We start from the raw sequence: 14,842 nt of genomic DNA, 5'->3' as shown, positions 1-14,842 counted from the left end.
CCTATAACACACCAGAGATTTTTATGCCACACTCTAGTCTGAAATCAGTGTAGGGTTTGGCTTGGTCAGAAGCATGATACGATCAAGATTTTCACTATGCACACATTTTTAGTTTTACCTGATTACTTTCTTACTTATGGCATATAATCCAAAATGTAATGTTCTTAAAACCCACAAAAGATGGAAGCATATCTGAATTTAATAAGGAATGAAAAAAAAATTATTCCTAACAGGAAATTGTTGGTTTTTAATTATCACCAGTTCCAAATTGTGAGAAAAAGTTGAAATATATGGCTAAAAGTCTGTGAATTATTTTTCTTTTATTACTTTATGTGGTCACTATGAGCATCCTTATGTGCAAAATTTCACATTTCAATTTTTTTGTTTTGAAATTATGCTAAGTTAAGCCCAAAAAGAGATTCTTGGCACCTATAGGCCAAATAGAATACTTATGTTGTTCTGATGAAGGTATAATCAATATATTTAAAATGTTTTATTTTTTAGTCTTAAAAGGAATAGTAATAATTTATTTGGGGGGGGGGGTCGGGTCTACTTATACTGGTCCCTCTTTTTTAGGATATTGGTCAGTGGAAATTAGTCTTCCAAACACTCAACATCTAATCAAAACCAACGTTTTCACCCTCCTGCTCCACCCAGCAAACTAGTTAAAATACTATTGCAGCATAATTTTATTGTTTGTCTGTTTGTCTGAGAGGGTTGTTTTGCTTTGATTCACTTCATTTTGATTCTGGGGGCAAGGGGTAAGGAGGAGGAGATGAGGCTTTCAAGTGTTTTTTTTTCTCTTGGGTACAATCTGCATAAAATAAAGAATTTTTCTTAATGAGATTACTAATTATCCAATTCATGTGTGGAAGTGGCATTCAGTAAAGCAACTAGATTAAATTTATCTTGAAAGAAGGAAAGAAAGATTTCAACACAGAAGTTATCCTTTCTATTGTTCTACTCCTACACTAAACCTTTTGCTTCTGACAGCTTTGGAATATTCAACTGGACTATAAATGCCCAAGCACATAGTATCTGACATATAGAAATCTTCTTTCACCTTTTTTTCATTTTTTTTACATGAAGAGTGTTATGGGAATGTCTGAAATTTGATTATATGTCATGCAGTATAGAGATGCCATTCTGTCAGAGGCCAAAATAGGAAGGACCGTCCTGATGGTTATATTAGGAAATCTTTCACTAGCTGCATAAAGGCTGTAGTTGTGTATATATACACATATATAGACACATGTACATATATATGTATATAGACAATGCTACAGTGTGTGCATGTCTATGTGCATGTGTGTGTGCATGTGTATATTATGCTTTTCTTTATCCTTCAAGTAAAATTTGAAATGCTTGCTTTTTTCTCTTCAGATCTTGTGGATTATATTCAGTAATCCAACTGGAATCTAATTTTAGAAGGACATTGTGTAATATGAATGTCACAAGTTAGGTTCTGTCTTTGTTTTTCATACCCTAGAGAAATTATCAGATATTTAAAACATAAGACACCTCTTCATTGTCATCAGGCAAATATATTTATTTGTTTAGATGCAGATATAAAATACTAACTCTGAGGGCCATATTATCAAAACCTTCATTAAAATTTTATCTTCTGTTTCATTTTTCTCCATAAAAATTCTATTAAGTGTGATTTTGTTTTTAAGTATAAGCATCACTTCAAAGTAAGAATAGGTAATTTCTGTCATCACCTCAACCATTAATTTGTCATTTATGGTTTTTGTAAGAATAATTTATCCTGCTCTACAGCACCCTTAACTGCATCAGAAATGGAAAAGGCTTAGCAAATTCCTTATGTCAAATTATTTATAATAATTTTTGGTTTCTCTGTGTTCTTCAGTAACTTTTTATTTTGCCATTTCAGCTCACAAAAGTCATAAAAAGCACCAATGTGACACTCCTGCTGCTAACCATTCTTTCCTACAAGTATACACCCACCTAAAATATCTACATATTCACACTTTATACAAGTTCTTAAGAAACAAAACAAATACAGTTGAGAGATAATTTTTCCCACCATTTTTAAACTAAATCAAAGGCATTGCATTTTATTGTATTTTCCGTTCATTAGTATAATTTCATTCCTCTAAGCAGCAACAAAATACCTGCAGAACAAAAAAGACTATCTTGACAAATTGGATCATGCTTCATGTACTCATGTTAAAGAAAAATGCTTATTCAAATAACTATATGAACAACTAATTAAATGAAACTCATACTTTGTAGTGAAATATTTAACTTCATAAATTTAAAAATCAAATGAATGTTCCACTCTTCCTGGTGGCATTAACCTGACTTATGTTGTGGAAAAAACCTCACTTTAACAATGATCAAAGACAAAGGATCCAAAACCAACAGACTAAAACATTATCAATTAAGAAGTAAAATGTCTATTTTGTGCACAGAGATGAATTCTATCCTATCTTTTTACACTAGAATTTCAAACACAATTGATAAAAATACTGCATAAGAATTATGGTTTTTTTCATTATTTCCATGTAGAGAAAAGTTTGAATATAATACACCACAAGAAAATGACAGTGCATGACACAGTGTATAAATAATATCTTTTCATTTATTACCATTTCTAAGGAATTAGTCCAACAGAATTCTATAGAAATCCTGAGCAAGGTGAAAAAAATAATTCTCAAAAGTATATAATGATAATAGTTGCCTGATTAAACTAAATCTCATCAGACCTGAGTCATATAATGCTCCACTGAAAGCACACTGGTACTTCATTATATTCTGAACAGCTTCACCTGTAGTCTGACACCTCTCATTGCTTTTGTCAGAATGTGATGGTTGTTTCACAGTTTCTTAATCCTTGGAGTCTTACGTTTGAATATTAAACATGTTTATCAAGACTAAGGATGTCAGGAAACAAAATCAAAGTAGAAGAAGCAGCACCACCTGCTGCTGATAAACAAATTATGTATAAGCTTTCTTTTCTCCCAAATTACTGCAAAGCCACCCAGAATGCTAAACAAAGAGATTAGTAGCACTTACTTTTCAGGACAGCCTTTCCATAAGGAATAACTCTTCTCTGTCTTCAGTGTTGGACCTCAGTTGGTATCCTGTCTAAAACTGGGGTTTCCATGATGCAAAGCATGAATGTGGATACATGAGTTTCTGATTTCACTACTGAATAATCCTACTATTAACATTTCAAGTCATTATAACCAAACAGTGACAAGTGTTAAGTGTTCATTTAGTAGAAACCATTTAAATATCTATTAAAGTTCTAACTGGATTTATTCTTTTTTATTTCTCGTGCTTACTCATAATACAATGTCACTACTTGATGACAAATAATATTTCATACTGTGTATGTAACATCGTGTTGCAGAATCCCCCAAATACCTCAACAATGTCTTTGTTGTGCTATTGCCCCCATCTAGCACTTATAAGCTTTTTTAGTAACAACCAATAAATCAAAAAATGGAGCTCTTGATCTGTACAAATATTAAAAAAAAAATCAAGAAGTTTTGCTAGTTTGCAGTTCATGTAATGCCACCTTGACCATTCTCTTCCCCTCTCTCTATGAGCTGTCTAGAACAGTAAACTATGCTCCATAAATAATAGTGTATTCATGCTTTTAAAGGCTTTTATATGCATTTATGGTAGATAAAGGTTGGAAGAGGTAGTTGACTGATTTTCACTTTTATCTACTTTGATTTCAGTAAAGGGCTTTGTCACTGTATACATAAAGGCTAATGCACCCTTTGGTTTGTAGAATGTACTGAAATGTTTGCAACCCTCTTGGTATCAGGTCCAAAATGTGAAGCATTTCTGTTAAGAGGGTATCTTTCTAATGTATTTGTATGTATAGTTTACACCTCTGTGAGGTCTAATAAAGGATTATGGTTAATAAAAAATGTGTTGAAAATTAATCTTCCATGCAGATTTTGCAGCAATTTGCATTCTTCCTCTCTCTTCCCTGGCATATACATTTCAATTTTCTCAGAATACATCAAAATCAGGACATACCTTAGCAGGGTGATCAGGCTCCATTCATCCTAAAATAGAACTGGCATGGAAAGTGGCTCAAGAGCCTCGATGAAAGGAAGTGTCAGCAGAGGAAATTATGGAACCTATAGATAAAATTGACAGAATGAATGGCCAGGAACAGACCATGTTCCCTCACAGAGGAACATGACTCAACTCTTTACGGAGGCCTCTCAAAAACTCCTCGCTACAACAGAACTAAGTGTTGTAGCCAGTATCTGGCTTGGGTCTCTATCACTTCTGTTCTCAATAATAAAAGAGATGGGGAAGTGAATAAATACTATATGAAAAATATGGTATCTTGCAGGAAAAGGAAGATGGTTGTTGTGAGGTAAGCTTCAGAAATCTATTGGTAATCCTTTTTTAAAAAAAGGACACAATCACAGAAAAACAGGGTGATCTGGTATTTCCTAAATGTTTGAAAAATAAGGTCCTTTGTCCAAAGTTCTTTAAACACTAAACTGTCATGGAAAGAGAGGCAAGTTCTTCATGCCTGCACACTGCTGATTAAAAAGCAGAAGAGAGACATGAGCAGGAATGCCCAGTTTATAGTGGAGTGGCACCGTATGTGAAACCTTGATGCAATCTGTTCCAGCACCCTCAGAGTTCAACCTTTCCCTAAACGAGCAGGAGAAGGGGTGGACAGTAAGAGCACAGTTTATAGGTGATATTAAGGCAATCAGACTGGTTAGGCATGGTGGTGGTAAATCTATGCAGACCATTCCCAGTACTCAAGTCGTCCTTCAATGTGCATGTCCACAGCTCATGGCCCTCTCAGATGGGTGCAGCATTTGCCTTTTTCAGCCACTAAACTCACACACTTCCCTTAATCTTCCTAATATGATTGAGAGCAGCCTCACAACACCACAGTGCAGCTCCCTTACCATCCTCCTATGTATCCCATGTCATCCCAAACACTTGTGTATCTCCATTTGGCTGAAGTGCTTCATAATTCCATCTACTTTAGTTAACTCCAATGCTGGAAGGCCTGAGGAGAGCCTTACCATGGCAAAAACGAACAAAAAAATGCATCTGGCCCAAGTCCCAAAATTGTGACTCTGCGGAGGGTAGGAGTTTCACTGCATGTTGTCTTGTTCTAGCATGTTTCCCTAGATATTAATTTAGGCTAAAAAGCAAAACAGTTTCCTGGATTGGTTACCCCATTTTATCTTTACTCTGACTCCTTGTGTTTCTATCTTGCTGCCATAGTAGATATTCTGGATTCTAAATGCACAATCTCTAAGTCCATAAACCCTGAATTAATACCCTTCATACAAAATTCTCTGTATTTAAACATTTACAGGCAATAAATGTTTAAACCCACGCTGTTTTATCCTAATACTTGAGCAATTTAGGGAGATTTTGGTTTAAAAATAATTACTCAGCAATATTCAACACTTTTCATTCTTATGACAAGATTCAGTCAACAGAGATCACAAATTGAGGGTTTGGTAATGCAGCCAAGGAAAAGTGTAAAAATCCCTTATTTTAATCATAGTTAATCACAATCTTAATCACAGGTTTTTTTAAATTATTAATCATGTGTATTGCATTACTACAGGTTTTTAATCTTACATGAACAGCTTGTTAATAAATACAACTGGATGGTAATCTATGCTAACACAAGCAAAATAAGACCACAGATTGAAGAAATGTACAAGAAATTACTAACAGTTCAGAAGAAAAAAAAGCTTCTGTGTTTGGCCTCTTTCTTCAGTTGTGTGCTTCCTCAGACACAGAAAATTTAATTTATAGCAATTTTAATCTAAGATTTGCTGCACATTAACCAAACCTAGATATTGACTTACTTAGAAATCCTCTTATTTATTGCCCTAACTTGAAACAAGTTTTGCGTCACAACTAAAGAAAAAAAATCTGTTTAGAAAACCATTGCAACATGAAGGCCAGCAGGACTTGTGGAAGCTTAGTGAAAACTCAGACTATCAACAATAGCTGTTAACGTCATGGAAGACATTCTTATTTTATTAGTTCAAAGTTAATACTGAATACAGAGAACTACACTGATTTTTTTTTAATATATACACGGACAACTTCATTAAGCTACCTGTGTTTTTGTCCTATATTTTCATACAGATTTACTTGGTTTAAAATACCCTTTATTCTAACATTATTGCCTAAATTTTGGCTCTTACAACTTTTATCTAAAAAGCGTGTACAAGAGATATAACCAGTAAAAATATGAAGGGGATTAGTGGTGGTTTTAAGCCAGTGTTTCATCTCTGTGAAAAAGAGTTACCTCTGAGAAATGTTTTCCCAACTGAGAGGGTGACAGAGCTATTAAGATTCCCCACATGTTGCTCGATGCATCAGCTGTACACAGATTTTCTGCCGGCTTTCTGCAAAGAAGTCATTTGTCATCTCTGTATTTTGACAACCAAAACACGGAGAAGAAATTGAACAGAGCAGGAAGAGAAGTGTTAGTCAAACTGAGATAAAACAAAGATTAAAGCGGGATTTTCAGATTACCACTGGGCTGGTTTTGTTTGCTTGGGGAGTGCTTGGACTTAATCTTTAATCAAACAACCATTTCAATTAAAATGCACTGTCTTTGTTTCAGACTCCAAGCTCTCCAGGACTTACTTCTCAGCATGTGCTCTCTCCATTAAGTAATGTTTTCACACTTTTTATTTGCCTTTTCCTTCTGTTCCATATACCTTATATTCTTGCTACATGGTGACTTGATGAAATAGGAAAAGTGGCAAATGTCCTTCCAGCCCTTGCAACAAAAAAAGCTGGTAATGCCTACTGATTTGGGCATTCTGAGAGATAAGGGTTTGAATGCCATCAAGCTAAACATGGACTGAAATCAGATCTCCCATTTATTCCGCACATACTTCAATTAGCTTAAAATTTGCAGAGGACGAGGCAAAGCCATAATGCCAGGATTTTTGGAGAGGCCAGTGCTACACCTTTAAGCATGCCCTCAGCATCTCACAGAACGCAACAAAACTATAATCACTTGAAGATATTTTGGGTTCAAAAGCAGATAGAGCAGGGAAAGCCAGTTGTTTCCACCACTAACAGACCACAGAGAAGCTGCCATTTTTTTTTTTCAGTTTTTGTCTAGGCTTAGAATTTCAGATATGTTTTTCCTTAATTATTTAAGTTTCTGTCACATCTACAATTTTTATTCTAAATAAAATTACAGACAATCAGTCTCACCTGTTTTTGAATTCATATAGTTTGTATTAAAACTACCTACCTGCAGAATCCCCACCAGAATTGGCATTCATACTGTGCAAGGGGGAGAGTTTTCTTTATTTCACATTCTTCAAACCTTTACTTTCCAAATAATGCTTTATATCATTGCCTTTCCTGCAAATCTTCATCTGGATATTGTTATCATTGTTGGTACTTCCCAGCTTCAAATATTCTTTTGTACACATAACTTCTAGAGCCAAATCAGTCAGTAAATTTCTTGGTAATTTAACAGGCTGAAAACAATCCTGTACTGCTTTAAGCACTTACTGTTGTTGTTTAGTAATCAATAAATAAGCAGTTGACTTCAGACAAAACACTTCAAGTAGCCTTTTATGCAAATAAATCTTACTATCGAACATTTCCTGCTGCTCATGTTTTGTTTAAAGAGCATCGATCATTTTTACCCATCTTTTAAACTTCATTCAAATATTACATATTCTCTGCCATGCCAGCCAGAACCACTTCACCAGTTAATATTAAAACATGCCTTCCTATACTTAATCTCACTTTTTGCTCTACCTCCATGGATCTCACCATCCATACTGTTTCAAATCTCAAAATCAAGATAATTTAAGGCTGAACTTGCAGCATGCTAACTGCATCCAAAGCCTCCAATGAGCCAAGGAATTTCACCAGCATCTTACAAACTTAGACCTCCCGTTCAAATATGGTCACTTCTTCTGCCCTCAGATGCAGCCACTGACATCTAGGGTCTTCTTTTGAAAATTTCTAAGTTTACAGCTTGTGTTTTTATACCCTGTAGAACGCCAGTGGCCAGCAAGTCTGGCTCTGAATGCTTCTGTAATTTTGAGGATAAAGTCAACCTTATTCTGAGACAGACTGGAACTTTCCTGGGCACTAAATAAAGAAAATCTCTGGTTTGAATGATTTCTCTTTTAGTCTTTCTGCATTTCTGTTTCCTTTTTAAAAGGAAACAGATTGGTTCTTTAAACTTACTTATTCTAAACTCCTGTGCATCAACCAAGTTACCAGGATGAAATGCCATCCAAGTCTTGGGCCAAGGCTCAGTAAGAGATTTTAATCAGTACATAAATAAATACCATAAGTAGGTCCATTTAAAAAAAAAAAATATCTTTCTCAATAATGAAAGGGATATTGATACAATTATTAAAATTCTTACCCAGAAATATTTTTCCCTGTAAATTTATTAATATAGACATATTATATTTTTCCTTCATGAACTCATTATATGCCCCTTGCTACTTCAACAGAAGGCTTTGCAGTGAGTTTTATTCTTTTTTGATTTCTCTCTTCTTTTTTCTTCCTTCACTGACATTCTTCAACAATATTTAATATGTGGTAAATTTAAACTGTATTTCATTTAATGATTTTAAATTACTATATGCTTTTCAGATAAATTACAACTTATAAACTTCAGGCTTCCTATATTTCATATAGCTCAAACTTCTTCTCCTGCCAGAGTAAAACTCCCTTGACTAGATTTTGCTTGGCTAGTTTCCATTTATGCTGTCTTACTTTTCTCCTTTCCTTTACTTTCTTCTGTTCCTTTGTCCAGTGAAACAAACAACAACAACAACAAAAAAAAAAACCCACCCCAAACCCAAATCAACATATTTTTCAACACAAAGATTTTTAAATTCCTTACACCTTCTGTTTTCTTTATGCAAGTGGATCTTCACTTTTCAAGTAACATTGTTGACTGAGGAGCTGCCAGCACCATTTGATGAAGTCAGCTTCCTAGAAAGTGTTTATATAATCACACTAAGCTAATACAATATAGAATCATTCAAGATTCTGAACTGGAAGGGTGATCGAAGTCCAGCTCCTGGCCCTGCATGGGGCAGCACCAAGAGTCACATCATGTGCCTGACAGCATTGATCAAATGCTTTGTGAACTCCGATGACCACTCCCCTGGGAAGCCTTGTTCCAGTGTCCCACCACCCTCTGGCTGATAAACTTTTCCTGATATCCAGCCTAAACCTCCTTGGCAAAACTTCATGGAGTTCCCTCAGGCCCTGTCACCGGAGAGAAGAGATCAGTGCCTGCCCCTCCTCTTCCCCTCATGAGAAAGCTGTAGACTGTAAGAAAAGACCATTCTGTAAATGTGGGATTGAATTTTCATCTGAAAGTAATTTTCCAGTACCTTGACTAACTATTTCTTCAGAAAATGACAATTATTATATATCCTCTTCTAAAACTATCCTTTCTGGCATTATCTTTATCATTCATCAGTACTGGAAGCACTTTCCTTTTTACTCTCTGCTCCTTTTTCAACTGTTGTGTTCTGTGCCAACAAGTTTCTTTGTACAAAAAGAATCAGCACTAAACATTCTTTCCCATCCCTCACATTATAATAATTATCCATCCAGAGAATCTTTCAGAAAATATATTTCACACTCTCTGCCTTCTTTTGTGAGAGTAAACCTAGGCCATGAGCAAAAAACTTTGTCTCCTCCTTGCAGTGCTTTCTATTTCTTCAAGCTTCCCAGCAGCAAATAAACACAGTGAAAAGCTGTAAAATTTCCAAAGCTAAAAGTAAAGCTGAAAATTTCCAAAGATTATTTTAAAAACCTCCTTCATTATGTCTCTTATATTCCCAAATGTGATAAATTAATCATACTGTTTTTATTTTATTATGGATTGGACAGAATAACTTCCCAATATCACTCAGCACAATAAAAATACAGGTAAATTATCTTTGGGACCTTGATTTAAAAAATCAGAATTAATCCATGACAACACAGTGCTTTTCTAGTATCTTGTGATTTCTGCCTGGCTTGTTGTATCAGTTTCTTGAACTCTCTCAAGCTTTAGAAAAAGCAAGAATCAGTAGATGTATGCAGCACATGCTTGTGCAGATGAGAGATTCTCCAGGTTCAAAAAAGCTGACTTAATATGCAACATACAATTTGAAAAGGGTGATAAATCTATCAGTGCAAACAGTGGAACAAACAAATGCAATTTGATGTGGAGTGTCTCTGCCATTTAAAAAAAAATATTTGGCTAAGAAGAATCCATGGTAATTTATAATAATACAGTGGATTCTTTCCTATCCAGCTTGCCCCCTTACCCAGAAATGCCTATTATTTTCCCTATTTCAGAATGTCTGTACAATTAAAGATATGCTCAGGAAGAGAATAAATCTGCAAAATTTTGACATAAAAAGTTTCAGGAAACTGAAAGGCCAAATGCAAAAATGTAAAAGCTAAACCACAACAGTAATATATAATAATCTATGACAAAAGCCCCTCTAAGACTATCAGTTTAGAAATGTGCCACGTGGTACCTGGGATTACTGAAGCCTGAACACATTATCAAGGTGATATGCCATACAATTTGAACGTAACAAAATAGTTGACAATAACTGGTACAGATAATTATATTATGAGATCATGGAGGAATAATTCTTTCTACTTCTGGAACATATCACAATGTTTTTCAGAAGAAAATGAAGCAGAATTATCTTAATTTTGCATCAAAGAAAAGGAAAATAATGAATTCTAGCTAATTTGCTAAAAATCAGATAATTCACAACAAAACCAAGAGCAGCACTCAAGAATTTCAACACTGGTTTTATATTCACTGTCAAAACCAAATACTTTGCTGCAGCCATTCTATTATTCTAGAGTTGGAAAACAGAGCATCAAGTGTAGGACAGACCTGATGAGAAAGGTACTGACACCAAGAGGAAGTGCTGTCACGGTGTTTGACATTTATACGATGTTCTTACGCAGTTAAAAGAGATTATCTATCTTTATACATCATGGGACAATGCCAATTCACTCATTTAAATCTGTTGCTTATATCTTTAAATTTTCCTTTAATAATTGCCTTGCTAATCACTGTTTTAAATACTTTATCTGCTGAAGAAAATAAACTGCATGCTAAAACAAACACATAAAGTCAACCCAGGCTTTTCAGACTAACTTCAAAAAAAATTAAGCTATTGCATTCATTTGAACATAGTTTTAGAGAAACATATCAGATGTCAGATGAGTGTGTATATATATGGAATATATTTATCTCACTTATAACAATCCTACAAGTATGAAAGTCTCAGCCATTGGAATCCACCAGACTGCAAATTCAGAAGGTGAAGGATAGTAAGCTGCTAACCTAACATCAGCCTAGAAATCATAATGAAACCATTTAGTGTCATTCTCAGATATTGGGGTCCTTCTGAAGAGGCCTGTAAACTAAAACAAATACAGTTTTCTACAATCATTGCCAACACCTACCATGCAGTAATTTCAACTGCAATCTGAACTGTATACCTATCAATTTTTGTTATTCTTCTGTCAAAACAGTGTCTTATTGGTCTCCTGAAAAACACAGATAGAAATTCAGCTACCAAAAGAAATGGTAAGGGGATTTTGTCTCTCTCTAATAATCACTTGAGAAATCTATGTCTAGATGGGATCAAAACAAGAACTTAAATCATGAAAGTAATCAAGTGATATTGAATTAGGAGAAATCAGCAGTGGCTACATATTTCTCAACCCTTTGTCAGTAGACTATGGGACTATAGACTTTGTCAGAGACTATGCTGTCAAAATGGCAAAAACTCCAAAAGAGACAAAAAGCCTCAGACAGTTAAAAAAAATAAACCAATACTTTTTTAATTGCTAACAGAGACCCCTCTTCTGACCACCACCTGGCCAGTAAGATTTAAGAATCTTGTATTATAAGGGAAGCAAGATCTTCAGACAAGCAATCTGTAGCAAGTACACTCTAATTTACCAGCTGATTCAAGTTTTCAGTTTCAATTGAAAAAGAGAATTCTTAAATAAAATCATACAGTGAATGCAATTCCTTCAGTCTCTGGAGAATAAAACTTTACTCATATAAGAGGAAAGTCTAACATGCAATTTAAAAATAACTTAGCAAAACCAAATGGAGGCAATTAAAATGTGAATATTCATTTGTATTCCTAATGGCATTCACAGAGGGTTTTTATGCTTAATCACATGAGATTTGGGCAATTTTCAAATAGAGAAAAGTCAATAAACTAAATTCACATAATTATTTTTCATGCTCTCTGCTCAGAAGAGGACCGAGATTTTGCTTATTTTAAAGGTTTGGTAAAGACATCTCGGTTTACATACTGGGTCAAGAAGAAAGTAGTAAGAATATGGAAGCATATAATTATTGATAGAAGAGAAATATTCACAGAATCATTAAATGCTTTGGGTTGGAAGGGACTTGATATATCATCTAGTCCCAACCCCCCTGCCATAGGCAGCGACACCTTCCATTAGACCAGGATGCTCAAAGCCCCATCCAGTCTGGCCTGGAACATTTTCAAGGACAGGGCACATCCACAGCTTCTTTGGGCAACCTGTGCCAGTGCCTCACCACCCTCACAGGAAACAAATTCTTCCTAAATCCACCTTCTTTCATTCCAAGGCCATTCATCTCACCTTAAATTCAAGATCTGAAGATGATCAAATTTATAACTAAGAAATTATAGTCCCAGTTTTCAGATAACTGCCAATTTATACTTGGAAAAGATGCTGTGGAATACTTCAAGAATTTAAACTTGCCCTTGTAAAAAATGTTTTGATATAGAAGAACAAGTGTGATCTTTATGTATTAGCAAAGCAGCATTTTGAGGAGTAAACATTTCTTTCAAAACTCCTTGTTTCATTGTTCTAGGGGATGCAGGGGAGTTCACCCGGGGCAGAAACTTTAAAAAAGAATGCCAGCTGACTCAGGTACAGATTTGGGGTAAAACATCTAAATTTGGTTATCTATATAAACAAATACATTCACCTATTTCCATAGAATTTTAGACACCATGAAACACTCAGCAAGTGATTTCTGGTTTCTGCTAACTTTAGCTTCCAACTTTAGCTTAGCATCTGCTTGCCTCATTATAGAAAAAAAGAATTTTCAAGAAATTTCTTTCTTGTAGTGAATGAGTGAATTTCACTGTAGTGCATGAGTTCAAATGCACAACTAGGTGTAACTTTTGAAAATTCTAGTTTTCAGGCCTGGCTCTTAGGCAGTGGAGAAAAATGTCCTCTGAAAGTGTCAAACTTATCCTGCCATAGATATGATGATATATTTTAAATAATAATGTTTCATCTCCTTATTAGCACAAAATCTAGTACTGAGAAATCATAACAAGCCTTCTCATACAGCAATTTAGAACACCTTATCACTTATGTGACATCATGCTATAGATTCAAAATTACAATTCCCTAGAGATAAATTTGTCACATCCTAATACAAAAACATCACAGTAAAGAAAAAAATTAAGAAGTCTGTTATATTTGGCACATAAATTTCATTAAGCAAGGAGAAGTATTCTTCACCTTTAACAAACTAAATTTACTTAACCATTTATTTCATTTCCAGTGGAGCCAATTCATAGCAAAATGCACATCCAAGCTAGAGGAGGAAGAATAGAAGATGGAAAGAAAATACAGCAACTTCAAAAGCATTAAGGCTTCCACTGGAATGTTTTTGCATCAAAGTCCATAAATGGTCTTGAATGGAAAGTACCAAAGGGATGGAAAAATAACCACTGGTCTAGGAAACATGACATACAAGAAAACATGAAAAGCTTGGGTTCTTTCAGTCTTGGAAAAAAACCAGCAGAGTAAATGAAACACATAAGAAGACTTTTGCCTTCCATTAACTGCATTGTCTGACAGGCAAGTAATATCAATGAATCTATACAGCACAGATGAATTATTAAACATTTAGCAAAATATTACAGATATGCATAAACTTGAGTTCAAAATTCAAGATTCTGCACATTTCTTTCTAATTCGTCAAGGAAAATGTTGAAATCTGCTTCTAGTGTAAATTTTGAAATCCTTTATGCACACAGCATTATGCAACATAATTTACTGGAAATTAGAAATAATCTGACTATAATTCTGTTTAAATGTTCCTCAAAACTGTAAAGGTATGTGACACAAAGGTTTATTTTACAGCTGACAAACAAGAAACTATTTCCTTCATGCAAAACCAATAGCTGTTATTTGAAGGAGACAGATTTCAGATTCATGCAGTATCCTTTCTATGGATATATTATTTTAGGTTCTGTCTCTGAAGCAAATTCTCAGCAGAGCCTCAGGGCCATGCAGTCTGCAAAATGTTTGGCTCTCTAAAATAAATTTTTTTCTTAAAAAAACATGGTTTTTGTGACTTATCTTTCAATAACACAAAAACCAAGGCAAGTTCCCTACCTCCATAGCAATGGAAACCCTAGGAATTTATACACATTTATTACAGTGCAAATGTAAAAATATTTACAGTTAGTAGGGCAGTTAATAGGGTATTTTACTATTATATTGTTGTTTACTAGAAAAAAAAAAATCCAATTTTTCCCCTTGGAATTCCACAGATGTAAAGCAGCCAAAATAGAAAATTTTTGTATAATACAGAATTAAGGAAAACCAGACAGGAAAGGAAAATCAAATATGCTGAGTGGAAACCTACAAATGAGAAAGCTTCAGCCTGCTCTGAGTGAGAAAGAGAAGCAGTGACACCAAGGAGAAAACAGACTGAGAAACTGAAGCGTAGGGAACATTTGCCAGAGACAACTGACCAGGCTATCTCTAAGGAAATTTATGCAGTGCATATTTG

Source organism: Lonchura striata, chromosome 1A (genome assembly GCF_050655825.1).
Source record: "Lonchura striata isolate lonStrDom1 chromosome 1A, ASM5065582v1, whole genome shotgun sequence".
Lineage (NCBI taxonomy): Eukaryota > Metazoa > Chordata > Aves > Passeriformes > Estrildidae > Lonchura > Lonchura striata.
This window is presented reverse-complemented; position numbering follows the sequence as displayed.